The sequence below is a fragment of the Zingiber officinale genome, chromosome 2B (genome assembly GCF_018446385.1).
Source record: "Zingiber officinale cultivar Zhangliang chromosome 2B, Zo_v1.1, whole genome shotgun sequence".
NCBI classification, from domain to species: domain Eukaryota; kingdom Viridiplantae; phylum Streptophyta; class Magnoliopsida; order Zingiberales; family Zingiberaceae; genus Zingiber; species Zingiber officinale.
Window position 1 is genome coordinate 88,300,619 of NC_055989.1, and position 20,438 is coordinate 88,321,056.

The following is a 20,438-nucleotide window of genomic DNA, read 5'->3' on the forward strand; positions in this document are numbered from 1 at the left end:
GCAATAAGTAACTTGTGCAAAAAATATTAAAAGGAATAGAATAAAAGAAAGTTACCGAGGCATTTTCGGAGGGGAAGAGGCTGGAATCGGCGAATAGTATAGGAGATAGAAGAATAGAAGATTGGATTTGGATGAGTTGTGAGGGTTGCTCGCGGCTGCTTATATAGAAGATGATCGGTCGACCGATCAAGGGTTCGGTTGACCGATCCCTTAACTCTCTCGTCCTTTTGACCGGTGAGCAGACGTTCGGTCGACCGATAAAACGGTTCGGTCGACCGGAACTTTAATTTTGGCACGGATACAGGGAGAGTGAGGGGTAGCTGAAGTTATGTTTTCGGTCGACCGATAAAATGGTCCGGTCGACCGAATAATTGAACAGTCGTCATATGGCATAATAAACGTGGCATATATTAAAAAGAGTTCGGTTCGGTCGACCGAACCAATTGTTCGGTCAACGGATAATGATTTTTTAATTAAGTTTAGAATAATTTTAATTAAGTTTAAAATTTAATTAAGTTTAAAAATAATTTAATTAAGTTTTAAAATAATTTTAATTGAGTTTTAAAACAATTTTAATTAAGTTTTAAAATAATTTAATTAAGTTTAAAACTAATTTAATTAAGTTTAAAACTAATTTAATTAAGTTTAAAACTAATTTTAATTAAGTTTTAAAATAATTTTAATTAAGTTTTAAAATAATTTAATTAAGTTTAAAAATAATTTTAATTAAGTTTTTAAAATAATTTAATTAAGTTTTAAAATAATTTAATTAAGTTTTAAAATAATTTTAATTGAGTTTTAAAAATAATTTAATTAAGTTTTAAAATAATTTAATTAAGTTTTAAAATAATTTAATTAAGTTTTAAAATAATTTTAATTAAGTTTTAAAAATAATTTAATTAAGTTTTAAAAATAATTCAATTAAGTTTAAAAATAATTTTAATTAAGTTTTAAAATAATTTTAATTAAGTTTTTAAAATAATTTTAATTAAGTTTAAAATAATTTAATTAAGTTTTAAAATAATTTAATTAAGTTTAAAAATAATTTTAATTAAGTTTTAAAATAATTTAATTAAGTTTAAAAATAAATTAATTAAGTTTTAAAATAGTTTAATTGAGTTTTAAAATAATTTTAATTGAGTTTTAAAAAAATTTAATTAAGTTTTAAAATAATTTAATTAAGTTTTAAAATAATTTAATTAAGTTTAAAAATAGTTTAATTGAGTTTTAAAATAATTTTAAAATAATTTTTAAATTGAATTAGTTTGAATTAGATTTGAATTAGATTTGAATTAATTTAGTTCAAATTAGAATTAATTTTATTGAAAGAGGTTATTTAACCCATGTTAGATTCAAACTTAGCTTTGGGTTAATCAAGTAGGCGTCCTAAAGATAAGTTTCAGTTCAGTGGCGAGACATATGGCCTACTTGAATATCATTAGACCACTTGCTGAAGACTTTCTAAACTGTTCCTGCCCAAAAAACTTAATACTAAATTTTGGTCTAACTAGCCCATGTTTGACTGGGGTAGCTTCGGTCAGATCCACTAAGTCTAGTGCACCAGGTAGAATTCCATATTCAACCTAGACATGCCTTCGACAGAGTTTCCTTGACGTACTATCATCCCAATCCATTCCGGTGCTATGTTATAGGGTTTGGTAAACCTTTTTCATCTAACCGTTCTAATAATCCTAATCCTAAGTAATGAATTTGGTTTAATTAAGTTGGTTGGATTGTTTTTCTAGTTGCTCCCCCCTGAGTCATAGCTTAGATAAGTTCTATCTAAGTAATTGATTTGACTCTTAGGGATCAAGTAGTGGTTTGGTTTGATTGGTTTGATTAAGTGTTTTGTTTGAACCCATGCTTGGACTTGACTTCTAACATTTTGACTGATTAGAGACATGTATGATTTGTTTGTTTTGTTCGGTTTATAGCCAAGCCCCGATTTGTTGTACACGGCTCGTTGCGATCCAAGTACCATATTTAGACACTTGGATCCCATTTTGAACCTTTCAAAAGTTTTCTTGAGTCGCTCGACTTGACCTTTCAAATAGGAATTTTCTTCCTCAAGTTTTTCAACTTGAGTCGAAGTTCCGACTTGAACTTGGTTAGTCGAGTCACTCAAGCTAACTTGTTGCTTAAGGTGGTCTATTTCCTTAAGTAACAAGTTATTTTGTTTTTCCGAATTTGCTAATTTTTTAAACAAACATTTAACTACTTTAAGTAAATTTGACTTTGAATAAATCGTTACCATATTCGGATCTTTCGATCCGGGGCTTCTTTCGGAATCAAGGTCGATCTCGGACTCATATTCTTCGTCGAACTCGGACTCGGAATCTTCGTTCCTTGCCATGAATGCAAGGTGACTCGAGTGCTTCGTTTGTTCCATGTCAAATTCGTCGGAAGAGGTTTCGTCCCAAGTCGCTTGAAGTGCCTTCTTCCGCCTTGTCGATTTGGGTCGTTCTTCTTTCCGATTTGGGCATTCGTTTTTGAAATGCCCCTTTTTGTTGCATCCATAACAAATCATTTTTGATTTGTTTTGGGTCTGGTTCGGTGGGATCTTTTTGGTATTTCTTCTGAACTTTTTCTTAGTCAACAATCTTCGGACCATGTTGACTAGTTCTTCTTCGTTTGTTGAATCTGAGTCTGACTCGCTTTCAGACTCGATCTTCGTTTTTGATTTTGTCTCTTTGTTTGAACCTGCATACAAAGCAACTCCTTTCTCGACATGGCTCATGTTAGATTGCTCGTGTAATTCCAACTCGCAAAACAATTCATCTAACTTAGGAATTGAAAGATCTTTGGAAACTTTGTATGCATCTACAATTGATGCCCACAAAGCATTCCTCGGAAAGGCATTCAGAGTGTACCTTATCATGTCACGATTTTCGAGTTCGTGTCCGATCAAGTGAAGACCGTTGAGGATGTCTTTCAGTCGGGCGTGTAGTTGCGAGGCCGTCTCTCCAGGAAACATTTTTATATTAAGTAAATTATTTAAAAGAAGATCTCGTTTGTTTACCTTTGAGTCGTCGGTTCATTCGTGTAATTTGATTAGAGAGTCCCACAAGTCTTTGGCATTGTCGTAGGGACCAACTCGGTTCAATTCCTCCATTGTGAGTCCACACTGAATGGTGTTGATCGCCTTGTAATTTAGTTGTGCCTTTTTCACCATTTGTGGAGTCCATTCTTCCGGTTCTAGAGTTGTTCCGTCCTTCATTGGAGGAGTGTAACCTTTCAAGATTGTGAACCAGAGCTCGATGTCGGACTTCAGGAAACACTCCATCCTATTCTTCCAGTAGCTAAAGTTTTCTCCTTTGAATAGTGGAGGTCGGACTATGCTATAGCCTTCTTGATATGAATTCGACATCCTTGCAAAGCACAGATTAAAAAAAAATATATCCAAGACTTTTGTCTTGGGATTAGTAGTGCTTGAAAAAAAATAGAGATAATGAAAAATATTAAAGAAATTTGAAGAAAATAAAAGATTTTAAAGATGCTTAGAAAATCGGTTAAGAAATTTCAGAGCTAACTTGGCTCAGATACCAATTGATAGGATCGAGTAGTGCGATAGAGGGGAGGGGGTGAATATCACTTCTTTTTAAAAACTATTCTTTTCGTATTTAAATCAAAGTCGTGCACAGCGGAAAGTAAATAGAGACACAAATGTTTTACTTCGTTCGGAGCCTAGCTCGACTCCTACTCGAAGGCCCGCGGTCCTTGACCGTACCGATGGGCAAAGCACTAAAACCCTTCTCTCCGGACTCCTCGGAGAGAAGCAGATCGTACAAGTACAATAGAATAAGATAGTAATAAACCTACTATCTTATTAGCAATTAAGTATAAAACAAAAAACAAGTATACCGACAAATGAATCGAAGATGTAGCGTAGGTCAGTTCTTCCAAATGACGTAGCTTTGCACTGAAGATGAGTCGCTTGTAGAGTAGTAACTTGTGATCAGAAAGTTGTATTTTAGTCTCTGTCTTCGAGTATGAATTTATAGGTGGACTAAGGTTCGGTTGACCGATCCCTCTGTTCGGTCAACCGAACCAGCTCCGATCACCCACAGCTGGAATCTGATGCTGGCTCGTAAATTCTGCATTAACTGGCCTTCAATGGTTCGGTCGACCGAACCCTTTTATCGGTCGACCGAACAAGCTTTTACCTTGTTCGTCGAAGTCTGCCAGAATCTTGAATTAATGCGCGATTAATGTTGATTGGATCGGTCGACCGATCCCCAGGTTCGGTCGACCGATCAGCTTATTTCCTTTGCTTGTTGATCGGTGCTAACGAGCTGGCTTTGCTGAGTCATCAACTTCGGTCGACCGATCAAGCTTTGATCGAACTTTGACTTTGATCTGTTCTGAACTGTTTGCTTTCTGTTATGCTCATGTTCAGTCGACCGATCTAGTCTGACCTGCAACACAGTGTTAGAACAAAAACTTCCTACAACACAGATGTTAGCACACAGCATAATAATGAATAAAAGACAGCATAATGAGTAATATAAAAGACAGCAATAGAACTGTCTTGATCTCAACTTGGAAACCTTCCCGGTTTCTTCAGTTGGATCAGCGACCTAAGGTTGTTCCCTCTGGGAACCCGACCTCACTGTCGCTCCTCCAGTTTGCTTACCTCAACCTACCTGTCAAACTTTGATCCTCCAGATCTAGTTTGGACTTCTCACTCAGCCTTGATCGGCTCCCCAGGACTTTTCCTTTGATCTTCGGTCCTTCAGACCTCTCGATCACACTGCCAAGCTTCGTCTCCCCTCGACCTACTTGGACTTTCACCTGGGTTCCACAATCTGCTAAGATTTCTCCTGCCTAGCCTCCAACTAGGTCTTTCCCGGTGAGTAAACATTCTGCACACTCAGTAAACTTGTTAGATCATAACAAGACTTAACTTGAACCTTTGACAACATCAAAACTCAGGTTTGATTCTGGTGCATCTTGCACCAACATCACCAAGTGCCGCTCGCTCGCGAGGACCAGGAGAAGGTCAGCTTCATTACAACCGACATAATGTACTGCTACAACGTCATGCCGTTCGGACTCAAGAATGCTGGACCCACTTACCATAGGCTGATGAACAAGGTGTTCCGATGACATATCGACCGTAATATGGAGGTATATGTTGACGACATATTAATAAAATCCCTCTGAGCTGTTGACCTATGTGCAGATATTGAGGAGACCTACCGAACGTTGAGGGCTTATGGGATAAAGCTAAACCCCGGTAAGTGTCTGTTCGGCGTAAAGAGTGGTCGCTTCCATAGTTACATCATCACCGAACGGGGCATAGAAGCCAATCCAAGTAAAGTCAGAGCGTTGTAAGACATGCCGCCGCCTCGGAACTTGAAGGAAGCTCAACGGCTGACCGGTCGGATCACCGCGTTGTCTAGATTCATATCTAAATCATCCGACCGGAGCCTGCCATTCTTTAAAGTGCTTCACCGAGTTACCAAATTCCAGTGGGACACCAAGTGCGATCGGCATTGGAAGAGCTTAACGAGTATCTTAACTTCTTACCTGTATTAGCCAAGCTAATTGTTGGTGAGCCACTCTGGATCTATTTATCGTCCAATAAGTATGCGGTTGGGTTGGCCCTAGTTAGGCAGAATGGCCAAGAGCAGCAGCCTGTATACTTTTTAAGCCATATATTAAAGGATGAAGAGTCTCGCTACACCGGTCTAGAAAAATTAGCCTACGCTTTAACTCTCGTCGCTCGGAGGTTTCGTTCGAATTTCCTCGCACACTCAATCATCGTGCTGACTAACAACCCCTTTGGACGGGTCCTTCTCAACCTTGAAGCATCAGGAAGGCTTATCAAATGGATGATTGAGCTAAGAAAATTCGACATTCAATATCAACCTCGAGCGACAATCACGGCTCAGGCCTTGGCGGATTTCATTATAGAGGTCCAGGATGTCGAGCCGGAGGCAACATGAAAGATATATGTTGACGACTCATCCTCTCGGCAAGGCAGCAGAATCGAAATATTGCTCATCTCACCATAGGAAGACCGGATGCAGCTTTCCGTTTGGTTTGACTACAGGGCCACTAATAACAAAGTAGAGTATGCGGCACTAATAGTCGACCTACAGGCAGCTCGACATGTTGGAGCCGTTAAAGTCCTCATCCACTCGGACTCCCTGCTTGCCGCTCAGCAACTATCCAGAATATTCGAGATAAATAATGCCCGACTCAGGCTTTATGTGGAAGCCTTCGAGAAGCTGAAGACCAATTTCAGAAGGTCATTATACAAAAAATCCCTCGATCGGAGAACCAGGTGGCAGATGAGTTAGCAAAATTAGCTAGCTCGTTGATGTCGATCGTCATAGGACAGTCGATCAAACAAACCTCGCTCATGGCGGATATCGACTGAATGAAATGAATAACCTTCCCCAACGATTGGAGAACGACCTTGATAGAGTTCTTGCGGTCGGGAGCTGCACCTTCCGATCCAAAGAAGCTCACTTGTTGAAGAAGAGGGTTGAAGGTTCACCTTGATTGGGGACCAACTTTATAAGAGAGTCTTATCCAGGACCCTGCTCAAGTGCGTCAGATCGGAAGATGCTGAATACATTTTGTGGGAGGTGCATTAAGGTTCCTGTAGAGGTCACCCGGGCGGTCGTGCGTTAGCTCAAAAGGTACTCCTGGCCAGATATTTTTGGCCGACTCTCCAAGAAGATGTCGCTCGGATGGTGGCCACCTGCTTGTCTTGCCAGAAGTATCACAACCTTCCATACCGACCGATCGAGGAAATGAAGGCGTCTACAGTATCTTGCCTATTTGACCAATGGGGAATAGATATCATTAGGTCATTCACCATGGCGACCGGTCAACGGAAATTTTTGCTCGTCGCGGTGGACTATTCTCGAAGTGGGTGGAAGCCGAGCTACTTGAAAGAATAACTCAACAAATGGTCATTAAGTTTGTTTGGCAGAACATCATATGCTGGTTCAACATCCTACGCTGACTCGTATAAGACAATGGGAGGCAATTCGCCGGTAAAGGGCTCAGAGAGTGGTGCGAGGGCTATGACATCCAACAAACCTTCACATCGGTGGCCTACCCCTAGGGCAACGGATAAGTCGAGGTCGCCAATCGGGATATCCTCAAAGTTTTACGCGCCCGACTCGACCACGTTAGAGGCAGCTGGGTCGATGAGCTCCCTAGTGTATTGTGGGCCCTTCGTACGACCTCGAAGGAGGTGACCGGCGTGCCCCCCTTCCACTTGGGATACGATGGCGAAGCAGTCGTCCCCGTGGAGGTCTGAGTAGAATCCGATCGGGTGCAGTACTATGATGAAGGAAACATCGAACGGAGGCTCATGGAGCTTGACTTGGTGGACAAAACACGGACGAAAGCAGTTGTTCGGCTCACAGTGTACTGGCAACGGATGAAACATAATTACAATCGGAGGGCGATCTCTGTTGGTGCAATATCCTTAAGTCAAGGTTAATCTGGTTGACTAAGCTTGAGTTGGCTCAAGGTTGAGTCTTGATGTTTGGATTTCGATGTTTGACAATACATGGAGATTGCATATGCAATCATCCGTTTGGGGAGATTGTTGATACAATTCCCCTCTGGTCAAGGTTGAGCAGATTGATGTGATGGAGAGTCAAGTAGGTCAAGGTTGACTAGATACTTGACTAGGAAAGTCCTAACTGGAGGTTAGGTAAGGAAAAATCTTGGTGATTGAAGCCAGGTGAAAGACCTAGTGAGTGAATCTAGGCAGTTGGAAAGTCCTGGTGAGTGAAGCCAGACAGTTGGGAAAGTCCTAGTGAGTGAAGCCAGGTACATAGAAGTCCTGGTGAGTGAAGCCAGACAGGTGAAAGTCCCGGCGAGTGAAGCCGGGAAGTAGGAAAATCCTGGTGAGTGAAGCCAGGTGAAAGTCCTAGTGAGTGAAGCTACGTGAAAGTCCTGGTGAGTGAAGTCAGGCAGATGGGAAATCCTAGTGAGTGAAGCTAGGCAGAGTAAAAGTCCTGGTGAGTGAAGCCAGGCAGGGGAAAGTCCCAGTGAGTGAAGCCGGGCAGTGGAAAGAGCTGGTGAGTAAAGTCATGCATGAAGAAATCTAGATGGGTCAAGGGTGACAGGACATCTTGTGGAAGGAAGTCCAAATGGGTCATGGAGGACCGGATACTTGGCACGAGATGGTAAGTCCAAGTGGGTCATGGTTGACCGAACACTTGGCACAAGAAAAAAAAGTCCAGATGGGTCAAAAGTTGATCGAACACTTAGCGGTCGTAAGTCCACTAGGGAGTTGGCATGGAACTAGGAGGTTCGGACGTAGTAAACTTCCGAAGGCCATAACTTTTGACTCGGATATCAGAATGAGGTGATCTCAGATGCAAAACGAATCTTATTTCAAGATCTACACATTTTTTTTCTTGCCAATCAATTGTATAATCGATTGGGGGGTTCAATCGATTGGTCAATCGATTGGTTGACGTAATTTTATGCAGAAATGGTCTGGATCGATTGGGTAATCGATCAAAACTTCCCGAATCAATTGGTCAATCAATTGGGAGAGTTTTTGAGTGATCAGTGAGCTTCTGAATTGATCAATTGAAAACTTCCAATCGATTGGGGGGGGCAAGAAATCGCGCGATAAAGGCTGAATCGATCGGGCAATCGATTCAGGCGCTTTCCAGAGAGCACAGAGGCGTTCTGAATTGATCAGCCGATCAATTCAGAGCCTCCCCAATCGATTGAGAGTCATTCAATCGATTGATATCTGACTGTTGCGTAGGTTATAGCCGTTGGCGAGCGTCTTCTTCGCAAATTTCCTCTCCCGCGCTCTTGATTCTTCACCGATTCTTCTCCACCGAGCTCAGTGACACGCACCAATCCTTGGAAGCTTAGAGAGGAGTGTTGTATCATTCCCAAGCATCTTAAGAGGTGTACTCAAGCAAGAAGAAGAGGAAGCTAAGGTTTCGTTGTGTAATCTTGTGAGATTTCTAATGTATTAGCTTCTTGTTTCTCTCTTCTTGTATTTCTTGTGTGTGAGCATGTACGAGGCTTCTCTGCCTCCGGCTGCGATCGAGAAGGAGCTATTTTCTTAGTGGAGAAGTGCGTCGTGTGTGGATCCTTGGATTAGTCACCTCATCTTGAGGTGAATACCAAGTAAATCTACGTTGTTAGCATTGGAGCTGTTAGAGTGTATACTAAAAGCCTAACTTTTGTAAACATTTATTTTTGAAATAAAAGAATCACATTGGTCAAGTGTCTACATTTATTTGTTAAGTATAGTTGTTCAATTAATTTATATTGTAGATAACATGGTGTGTGGTGTCACACACAGAAGATCATGTTATCAGTTCTTTATAAATTATAAACAGTTGCTCACGACTAAGATGGAAAGGAACAAACCGTTGGAATAGTAGTAGTATAATTAAGTATTAGTTTATCTTGACTAATAAATTACACTGATACACTTTAAGTGTATTGAGTAGGACCATTTTAGGTAAGTTTTTTTTATACTGACTTAATAAAAGAACTAGACCTTAGTTATTATGGAAGTGTGTGCTCTTAATCCTAATATAATAACAAGCACATATATCTAGTATTTATTTCTTTAACTTATCAAAGGGTGAGATTTAGCTCTATAAATCAATAAGCTCGATAAGTTGGGAAATGATATTACTTATAGTGTGTATTATTAATTATAGAGGGAAACTGTGTCCTAGTTATCTAGGTTGAGAATGTCCCCAAGAGGAGCTCATAAGGATTGTCATGTTAAACCCTGCAGGTGGACTTAGTCCAATATGACAATGAAGTTGAGTGGTACTACTTTTGGAGCTAGATATTAATTAAGTGAGTTGTCAGTAACTTACTTAATTAGTGGACATTCGTTATCTTAAACACAGGGAGACTAACACACTCATATATGAAGGAGCCTATAATGTAATTTGGGATTGGGGCAGTAGTGCAATAATAATTTTCTAGTGGAATGAGTTATTATTGATGAACTTGAGTTGTGTGTTTGGGGCAAACACGGGATACTCAAGCTCATCGGAAGGCCAAAACCAATTTCTCCTCTAGGTCCCTGTCGTAGCCTCATAAAAGCCTCAAGTCCACCCATATAAAGCCCTTCTTGGTGTCCAAGAAGAGGCCGACCCATGGCTTGGTGACCAAGCCAAAGGGGCCGGCCAAACTCCTTCACAAAGGGGTCGGCCCTTTGCTTGGTGTCCAAGCAAAGAGGGTCGTCCATAATATGTCAAATAAGGAGGGGTGTTTTGAATTTTTAAAATCTTCTCTTTGTAGAAAACTACAAGTTTTAAAAGAGAGTTTTTAAAATATAAAACTTTCCTTATTTGAATTAGGCCACATGGTTTAATAGAAAGTTCAAAAGTTTTAAAACTTTCATTTTTTAACCATCCTCATGGTTTTTAGAAAAAAGGAAGAGAAGTTTTAAAATTAAAATTTTCTATTTTTGTAATCATGTTAAAAAAGGAAATTTTAGAAGAGAAGTTTTAAATTTTAAAACTTGATTTTAATTTTTAAAACTTTCCTTTTTTAACATCCACAATAGGAAAGAGAGCTTGTAAAATTTTATAAGAAGATTTCTTCTTTTGTAAAATTTTATAAAAATAATTTCTCTCCTTGATGATGTGGCCGGTCACCCTTGCTTGGTGCCCAAGCAAGGGGCCGACCAAAATTAAATCATCATCCAATCAATGTTTGATGATTGATTCAATCAAGAGGAAAGAAAAGGAAAATAAAAAGAGAAAAGGAAAAACAAGAGGAAGATTTTAATTTTTTGTAAAAAGTCTTTCCTTATTTGCCTTGGGCAAGTAATATAAAAGAAGGGGAGGAGAGACCTCATGCCACATCAATTCTTATTCTCTTGGTGGAGTTCCTCATTGTGGCCGGCCCTCTCTCCCTCTCTTTTCCCTTTGCTCTCTTTTGCTCCTTGGTGGTGGTGGTGGCCGAAACTTAGAGAAGGAGGAGGAGTTCTTTAGGTGGTGTTCATCTTGGAGGATCGTTACCGACACAACGTCCAAGGCGAGGCGAGAAATACGACAGAAGATCTCAAGGTCATTAGCATACAAAGAGAAGGTAAAACTAATAATTTTCTTCCGCATCATGCTAGTTATTTTTCTTTGTTAGAATTCCAAACACAAGAGGCATTAGATTCTAGTTTTTCAAATTATAATTCGAGTTTGTGTTTTCTTTTTGTTTTTCGAATTTATGATTCGATTGTTCTTTTTGGTTAAACCTAGAGTTATATAAGGAAATTAAATATTAGCTTTCTTTAAAAGGCTTTGTCTAGGCGGTGGTGGATGCTCCCATATCCAAGAAGGCCATGTGCCTCACCATGCAGTCCTGGAAACCAATTTTGGAAATTAATATTTAATTGAATTGATAACGTAAGTTGATTTGGATCAATAGTGTTAAGTTCCGCTTGCGATCCGAATCTAAACCATTAAGAACAGATAAGTTAAATTTGGAATCAATAATGTTAAGTTCCGTTTGCGATTCCTAATTTAACTTCTAAAGAACACAATAGGTTGTTTAGGAAAGGTTTGACATTTGTACAAAATTTTTGCACAGTGGAACCGGTACGATCTTCCTAGGACCAACCAACAGGAGGTATTATAGCTAGGGTTTGCCTCTGTGTGTTTTGGTTTTCAAATTAATTATGCACATGTCATACATAATTTAGGCAGGATAATAGTAGGATGTGCTAACTTTGTGGTTGCAGGCTCCAACTATTATGACATATAGATATTGTGTGTGATTGGACCCTTGGACATGTCAAGGGCATTATTTTGTGTGTGTATGATCGTATGTATTAAATACAGCAAGAGCTGTATTAGTTTTAGAATTTTATTTTTGTTCGATCTAGAATACATGTACATTCCTTTGTGGAATATAGGATCGATATATGTAAAATTCTATATTTGTCACGGATCGTATCCTTGCGAGGCGTGGTGCTATTAAAGGACCAGAGGCGTAGCAGAATAAGAAGCAAGATAGATGCGATGACTGGACCCGATGGCAGTGGCTAAAGATGGCAGCAGCTAGGGTTGGAACACACGGAGGACAGTGATGGAAAAGGCCATAATAGTTAGAAAATTAATTTTCATATTTATTGTTTTTATTTACTATGATGTGTGTGTGTGCATGTGGTGTATGCTAGCATAGGTTAAAATTCCTCACCTTAAATAACTAAGTGGGAGAGAGATTTTTTAAATAAATTCCACGGTCTCCATTACTGGTTTGTAAGTGATGCAACAAGCTTGCGTGTTGGCTCTGAGTGCCTCCCTCCACAACGGATGAGTTTGTTGCGGATCACTAGATCAAACTTCCTTTATAGATGGTTATAGGAAATTATTTAGGAGCGTGTGATCTTCTCCAACTGAAGGGGCCACTACAAGAAATTATAGATTTAACCACACCTAATAGACAACAGTTTTTTGAGAAACTGTTGTTTTTTTGTTATTTAACAACGGTTTTGTTGAAAACTGTTGTTGTTAGTCGTGTTTTTTAAAAAAAGACAACAATGTTTAAAAAACCGTTGTCTTTGACATACATAAGACAACGGTTTTATGTCAAAGACAACGGTTTTTTAAACATTGTTGTCTATGAGATATCTTTATTTGGCATACGACAACAGTTTTAATCAACCATTGTCTATTAGTGTTGTTTAAAACTATGTTGAAACTATGTTGTCTATTAGTTTTAATCAACAGTTTAATCAACATAGTTATTTGCCTATGTTAAACTATGTTGTGTATTAGTTTTAATCAATAGTTTAATAAAAATAGTTATTTGCCTATGTTAAACTATGTTGTCTCTAAGATGGATGGATTTTAATCAAACTAGGTTTTAAGATGGATGGATTAGCAACACTTCACGTTTTCTTTTTACCACATCGCGCGCACCGCCACCAAAAACCCGCGCTAACCCTAATCGCCATCTTCTCCCTGACGACGACCGCCATCTTCTCTCCTTCCAGTCCACGCCGTTCACAAGTTCGCGATCGCCGTGGCTCATTTTGTCCCGAGGTGCGTTTTTCTTCTTCTAATCTGGTGAAGAATCATAGCTCCCGAACGCTTTTCTCTCTTCTTTGTGCTTTTCTCGAAGGCATAAAAGTGTCTTGTTCTCTTTTAGTCAATATATCATTTCCTTGAAACCACACTGCCAAAGAACACACCATCAGAAGCATCATGAACCTACGTGCCATGTATTACATATATCTTCCATTCTTCCACTTTCATTATCTTCTGTCTTCTTAAAGTTTGAAGTAAACCTACGTGCCATGTATTACATATATCTTCCATTCTTCCACTTTCATTATCTTCTGTCTTCTTAAAGTTTGAAGTAAACTTTAAGGGCCCAACATTGTCAATGTGTGCAGCATCTTTAGCCAATTGTAATTCTAAATCATCATCATTTTCTGGGTGGGCATCCAAATCTTTGAACAGAAGGCTTCCCCTGGCATCTGAATCTATGTTTAAAATGTCACTGCTAGCTGAAACATCTGGATTTGCTGGGTTTGCAAGGATCCTTTCAATCTTTTCATTTCTGCTAACTTCCTTGTCTCCTTGCAGCATTGTTTGCTTCATAGATTTTTCCAGCAAACAAGGATCATGAACTGCCTGTGGCATCTCATCATACTTATGGTCTTCACCTGGTAGTTGATTTGCCCTGAATTCATTGCAATCTTGTGAGAAAGCACCGACTGCTTTTGCATTATTGTGTTCTTCATATAGCATAACTCCAGTTTCTTTTCGGTTGATCTTAGTTTCCTCCAATTTCATCTGTATCTTCATCAACTACCAGCCCAGATACAAATTTCTGAGACATGGATGACTCTTTCTTCGAGCATGGTTCCTACCTAGCTTCCTTCAGGGTTTCCACTGAATTTCCATTATCTTCTTTTATTTCAAGATGTGTCATGAGCTTGTTTTTCTTGTCAATGATTTGCTCTTATATACCTACACTAGATGTTATTCAAACATGATAGGCACAAGATTTTGGTCATCTATGAATGTAAAATAAGATCAGTATGATATTGGAAAATTAAAAGTGCCAAGCAATCTATGTAATAGTTTTAGTGGCACTAGACAACCTCCTAGCTTGTAGAATAGCTTCCTCTTGTAGTTTCTCAATATGCTGAATATTAGAGGATTTCACCATATATTGAATGTTAATTGACAAATTGTTACCTCAAGTTTCTCATAGTTGCCTGCAGACTAGCTTCCTGTTTCTTTATTCTTCAATGAAACAATAGTTGCCTCAAGTTTTTCAATATGCTTGCTTGCTTGACAAATTTTTAATCTGCTTTTGGTATTCATTAATAGTCCTATCTTTGAGCTAGAGTTCACATTATAGTTTATTTCAAATATTTTTTCATCTAAGGTGGTTTTGAACCCTTCACGTTTTTGCACTAAACCCTTCCCTTTCTTCACATCCATAGATAGTTTTTCTCTTATTAGCAGATTCGCTTATTTTAATAATTTAGTTACTTGATTGTATAGATTGTATGCTAAGAATATCTTATGTTTCTTGTTCATTGTGTTAAGATCTTGTTGTATACTGTACAATTGTTTTGAAGGTAGGTGTTATCTCATTTCTAGCTGATTAGTACTTATAACAAGAATGGACAAAGAATGGATGTCAAAGGATAGACTATCTAGTGAATATGATATTGGAGTAGAGTTTTTTTTGCAATTTGCACTGGAAAACGCTAACGATCCTAATGCAATACCTTGCCCATGTGCAAGATGTGGTAACATAAAGAAGAAAAATGTTGAAACTATAAGGGCACATTTGTATTGTAATGGTATAGATTTGACATATCATACATGGATATGGCATGGGGAAAGAACTATGACAGAAAACTCAATGAACAGTAATGATCGCGTGGGGCAAGATGAATACAAATATTTTGCCGAGGAGCCTATAGATATGGTGCAAGCTGTATATGATAGTTATGTTGAGAATCCAAGCGAGTTCAATAAGCTACTTGAAGATGCCGAGAAATGTTTATATCCTGGATGCACAAAATTCACAAAGTTATCTGCAGTTGTGAAATTATTTAACTTGAAGGCAAAATATAGTTGGAGTGATAAAAGTTTTACCGATTTACTTATTTTGTTAGGAGAAATGCTTCCAGATGACAATGAATTACCCTTATCTTTGTATGAGGCAAAGAAAAGCTTACGTGCATTAGGGATGGATTACGTGAAAATTCATGCTTGTCCTAATGATTGTATCTTATACCGGAAGGAGTACGAAGATTTTGCCAATTGCCCTACTTGCGGGACATCAAGGTGGAAGTTGAGCAACAAATCCAAGATAAAAGAAGGAGTTCCTGCAAAGGTCTTGTGGTATTTCCCACCCATGCCAAGATTTCAAAGAATGTTTCGGAATAAGGCGATATCCAAGGAGTTAACCTGGCATACTGATAAAAGAATTCATGATGGATACTTACGTCATCCAGCTGACGCACCTTCTTGGAAATTAGTTGATCGCATGTGGCCTGATTTTGCTTCTGAGCCCAGAAATCTGAGATTGGCTATATCAGCAGACGGGATTAATCCCCACAGTTTGTTGAGGTCTACATATAGTTGTTGGTCAGTTTTAATGATCACATACAACCTTCCACCATGGTTGTGTATGAAGAGAAAATTTATTATGCTCACTTTGTTGATATTTGGTCCTAGACAACCAGGAAATGATATTGATGTTTACTTAGCACCTCTGATTGATGATTTAAAATGTTTATGGGATAAAGGTGTCGAAACATATGATGCATATCGAGAAGAAAGTTTCTCTCTTAAAGCTGTTCTGCTATGGACAATCAATGATTTTCCTGCATATGAGAACATGTCAGGATGTGTTGTGAAGGGATATCATGCATGCCCTATTTGTGCAGAAAAAACTTATTCAACAAGGTTGAAGCATTGTAGAAAAATGTCATATATAGGCCATAGAAGGTTTCTACCTTTATGTCATCCTTATCGAAGGCAAAAGAAGGCATTTAATGGAAACCAAGAATTTAACCTTGCACCAAAGCCATTGAGTGGCCATGAAGTTTTGGAAAGAGTTGAAAGAAATAATTATCAGTTGGGAAAAATCAGCGGAAAGCTATCATCAAAGAGGAATGATGGAGAAACATGTTGGAAAAAGAAATCAATATTCTTTGAACTTGAATATTGGAAAGAGCTACATGTTCGACATGTTCTTGATGTGATGCACATTGAAAAAAATGTCTGTGAAAGTCTCATCGGTACATTATTTGACATTCCAGGAAAAACAAAGGATGGAGTCGCAGCAAGATTAGACCTTATGGAAATGAATTTAAGAACTGAACTGGCACCAAGGATTGGGGAGAAAAGAACGTTTCTGCCAGCTGCCTGTTACACTCTAAGTAAAGCTGAGAAAAGAAGTATTTGCAATTCTTTGTCAGGAATAAAGGTCCCTGAAGGTTACTCATCTAATGTTAAAAACCTTGTGTCGATGAAGGATTTGAAACTTGTTGGCCTTAAGTCACATGACTATCACACTTTAATGCAACAATTGCTTCCAGTGGTTATTCGTGGTGTCTTGCCAAAACATGTCAGAGATACTATCACTCGGTTGTGTTTCTTCTTCAATGCGTTATATAGTAAAGTAATAGACGTTTTAAAGATGGATGACTTGCAAAGAGAGATTGTAATGATATTGTGTTTGCTTGAAAAGTATTTCCCTTCTTCATTTTTTGATATAATGATTCATTTAACTGTTCATCTCGTGCGAGAGGTCAAATTGTGCGGACCCGTTTGGTATAGACACATGTACCCATTTGAAAGATACATGAAGATTTTGAAAGGTTATGTGCGCAATCACAATCGGCCTGAAGGGTGTATAGCCGAATGTTATATTGCTGAAGAGGCTGTCGAATTTTGCTCAGACTATCTATCTAATGTCCACACAATTGGGATACCATCAATTCATCACAAAGTAGAACGTACTAAGCCTTTATCGGGTGCAATAGTGCACTCCGCTAGGCATGATGAGTTGCAACAAGCACATCGTTACATATTGACGAATGATGATGAGATTGATCCTTATATCGAGTATGTTATCTAACTTATCAATACTTTTATGCAATTTGAATTCATTCTATTGGTTTATTTATTTAAAATAATTCTATTAGGGCACACATGGTGGAGTTGAGAGCAAGATTTCCTCAAAAAGCTAAGTCCAAAAAGTGGCTACAAGATGAGCATAACCGAACATTTATTAACTGGTTGCATGATATTGTACGTTCCAAAACTACTATGTATTAGCATACATACAACTCTTGGTATCTTACGCAAAAATTTAAATTTTATTATATTGTTAACTATAGGTTGAACGTGCGGTTGACCATTCGACCCTTCAAATATCTGAAAGATTAAAGTGGATAGCGCGTGGACCTAGCAAGAAAGTGTTAAAGTATTCTAGTTATTTGATTGATGGGATTACTTATGCTACGAAAGAACGTGATGATGTACGAGTTGCTCAAAATTCTGGAGTAAGCTTAGTCGCAAAGACAATGCAAGTTGCCAGTGCAAAGGATAAAAATCCAATTGTGTCGGACATGATTTTTTATGGAGTTATTGAAGAAATATGGTTACTTGATTACCACAAATTTCAAATTCCAATGTTCAAATGTAATTGGGTGGAGAATAATAATGGTATAAAAGTAGATGATCTTGGTTTCACATTGGTAAATTTGAAACGAATTGAATTCAAATCAGATTCTTTTATCTTGGGAAGTCAAGCGAAGCAAGTATTTTATATTGAAGATCCTGAAGATCCTGTATGGAGTATTGTACTTGCAACTCCTACTAGAGAGTCATTTGAATATGCAAATGGGGATGAATTGGAAGACACTATAGTCCACTATCAATCTTTTACCAGAGAGTTACCATCAATGGATGCTTACGGAGTAGATGACAATGAACCCCAATGCCTTCGTGAAGATTGTGATGGCACTTGGGTTGAAAATGTTTAACCAATTATAGTTTTTTTTTGAAGATATGTTTGTAGACAATATTGATATGTATCTTGTTTTTGAATATGATTTTGTGCACATGATGGTATTTCAAATTTTTATCTATGTATGTTGATTTTCTTTTGTAGGTGAATTTCTTATTGTGTATTTTTTTTAAATATTGATATGTTGTTTCACTTTTTTATCAATAGATTAAATTTGAGATCTATGGCATCCTTTGGAAAGCTTAAAATCAAATCTGATGGTGATGACACAATTCATGCTTCAAGCAAGAGAAAAGGACAACCTGCAACGATTGGGAAGGGCAAAGGAAAAATTGCATCTACATCCACTAACAACAGTTTACAGGTTGAGACAATGCTGGAATCTACAGACACTGAAACAACAAGAACATCTAGAGGTCGTACCCATCTGGATAAGCTTACTAAACAAAGGGTTCAAGGAATTCGAAATGAGGTAAGATTTAATAAACTTGGACAGCCAGTAGGAGGAGTTGCTATTGCAATGCAAAGTTACATTGGCTTGCTTGCTCGAGAAAAGGTCAAGATATCTTACAAGACGTGGAAACAAGTTCCAAATGAAGTTAAAGAATTGATATGGGAATCAGTTAATGTAAGTAAGTTAAAGAAATTCTGGTCAATTATCATGTTGCAAATTTTATTTGTCATATCATGGCATGCATGAAAAGATGAGTTAAAGATAGTAAAACAGTATGAATTGCCTGTTGTTCTTGCTACTCCAGCATTCAACAGTATGATTTTTATATATACAAGTTAAAGATTGGTTTTCTATTTCAAGTTGCTCTGCTGCATTTGCTCAGGTTTAGATAGTTCAGTTGAAGGTTCTTAAATTTCACAAGGTTCTGCTTCCTTTCTTTCAGCTTCGTATGTTTCAGTAGGTTGTTCTTCTGTTGTTCGTGATTCTCCTTGTTCCATTTCAGTTTTAGATCCCTCAGTAGGTTCTTTTTCTATATCAGTGGGGTTTTCATTTGTACTTAGTTCTGGTAGCTTTGTTTCTGCATTAGCATTGAAACAATTGTAAAGCAAAGAGAAAACCAGGATTGCATTGTCGTCCAGTGTCTCAACAAGAAATTACCAAATCTACAAACATTGTAAGACCTGATTACCAACTGCCAATCATCAAACAATTTCAAAACGAATGTTGCTCCAACTAGAAAACTTAGGATTATAAGTAACCAACAATCGTCAAAGGATCCTAACATTGTCCTAGGTTAATTGTACGAAATCAAGAACAAATCCATTTGTCTGTCATATCAGTGTCCAAAGCTAGTGCTATTTGTATATGTCTTTACTTGCACTTGATTCTTCAAACAAAATGTTAAGGGCATGATTTTATATCTGATATACACAAATATCCAATATGTGCAATAGCACAACAACTGAACTTAAGGCTCTAGACATGTTAAATACTAAAGCTCAATCTTCCTAACAAAACTATACAAATACAAGAGAAATGGTTGTATATCTCATTGTTTGTGGTTGTCTACTACAATCCAAAGCTTCCATCCATCTAATAACTTGAATATCAAATGTTTTCTGTTTTAGATATTACAACCCTACTGTCAACCAAATTATTATGGGTGTATAATAACCTCCTATTTTAAGGCATTAGTTTCATCATATTCGGAAGTGGATACATCCATGCGAGTTACTACTTGCCTATAATAAGGCGAACAATGTTAACAGCGCTGAGACTCTATCGTTAACTAAATCATCCAGATTGAAAATAGATCCACAATTAAACTAATAAACAAATAGGGCAAATCAAAAGTCACGAGCACTCCTGCATTAGCTTTGTTTTGGTAATTTCAGATCTCCAAAACACTCAATGATGAGAATGCCTTAAACTTAATGTATGTGTGTGTTGTTTCAATGCTAGAATAATTTCCAGAAATTGTGTTTGCTTATGGTGTCAATGATGAATATAGGTACTAATCAGTTTATTGTATTCCCAATTGTGTTTTATAGCTGACATATGATGTTCCCCCAAGTTGGAAGAAGGGATGTTTGAATTCAGCAAGTAATAAGTGGCGTCAGTTTAAATCCCATCTCACTCAGACATTCATTTCGAAGAATATTGACATACTCGAAGAGTTGGATGAACCACTTAGTGGCTATGGTCTTGCAAGAGATGATTGGATTTCTTTTGTCAGGACTCGCATGTCTGACGACTTTATTGTAAGTTTAGTGTTTTGTTCGTTCAAAATAAGTAGATATTAAGGTAAATGATGAATTTGTAAATTTGATATGTGGAATGTTTCACTTGACTAGAAATTAAGTGAACAACAAAAGGAGAAAAGAAAGAAGAGCATATACCCCCATCGCCTTGCTTGTAAAGGATATGCACGATATGCTGAAGAAATAGTAAGTATATTTTTCTTATAAAATTCGTATAACGGTTTTGTTTAGCATTTAATAAT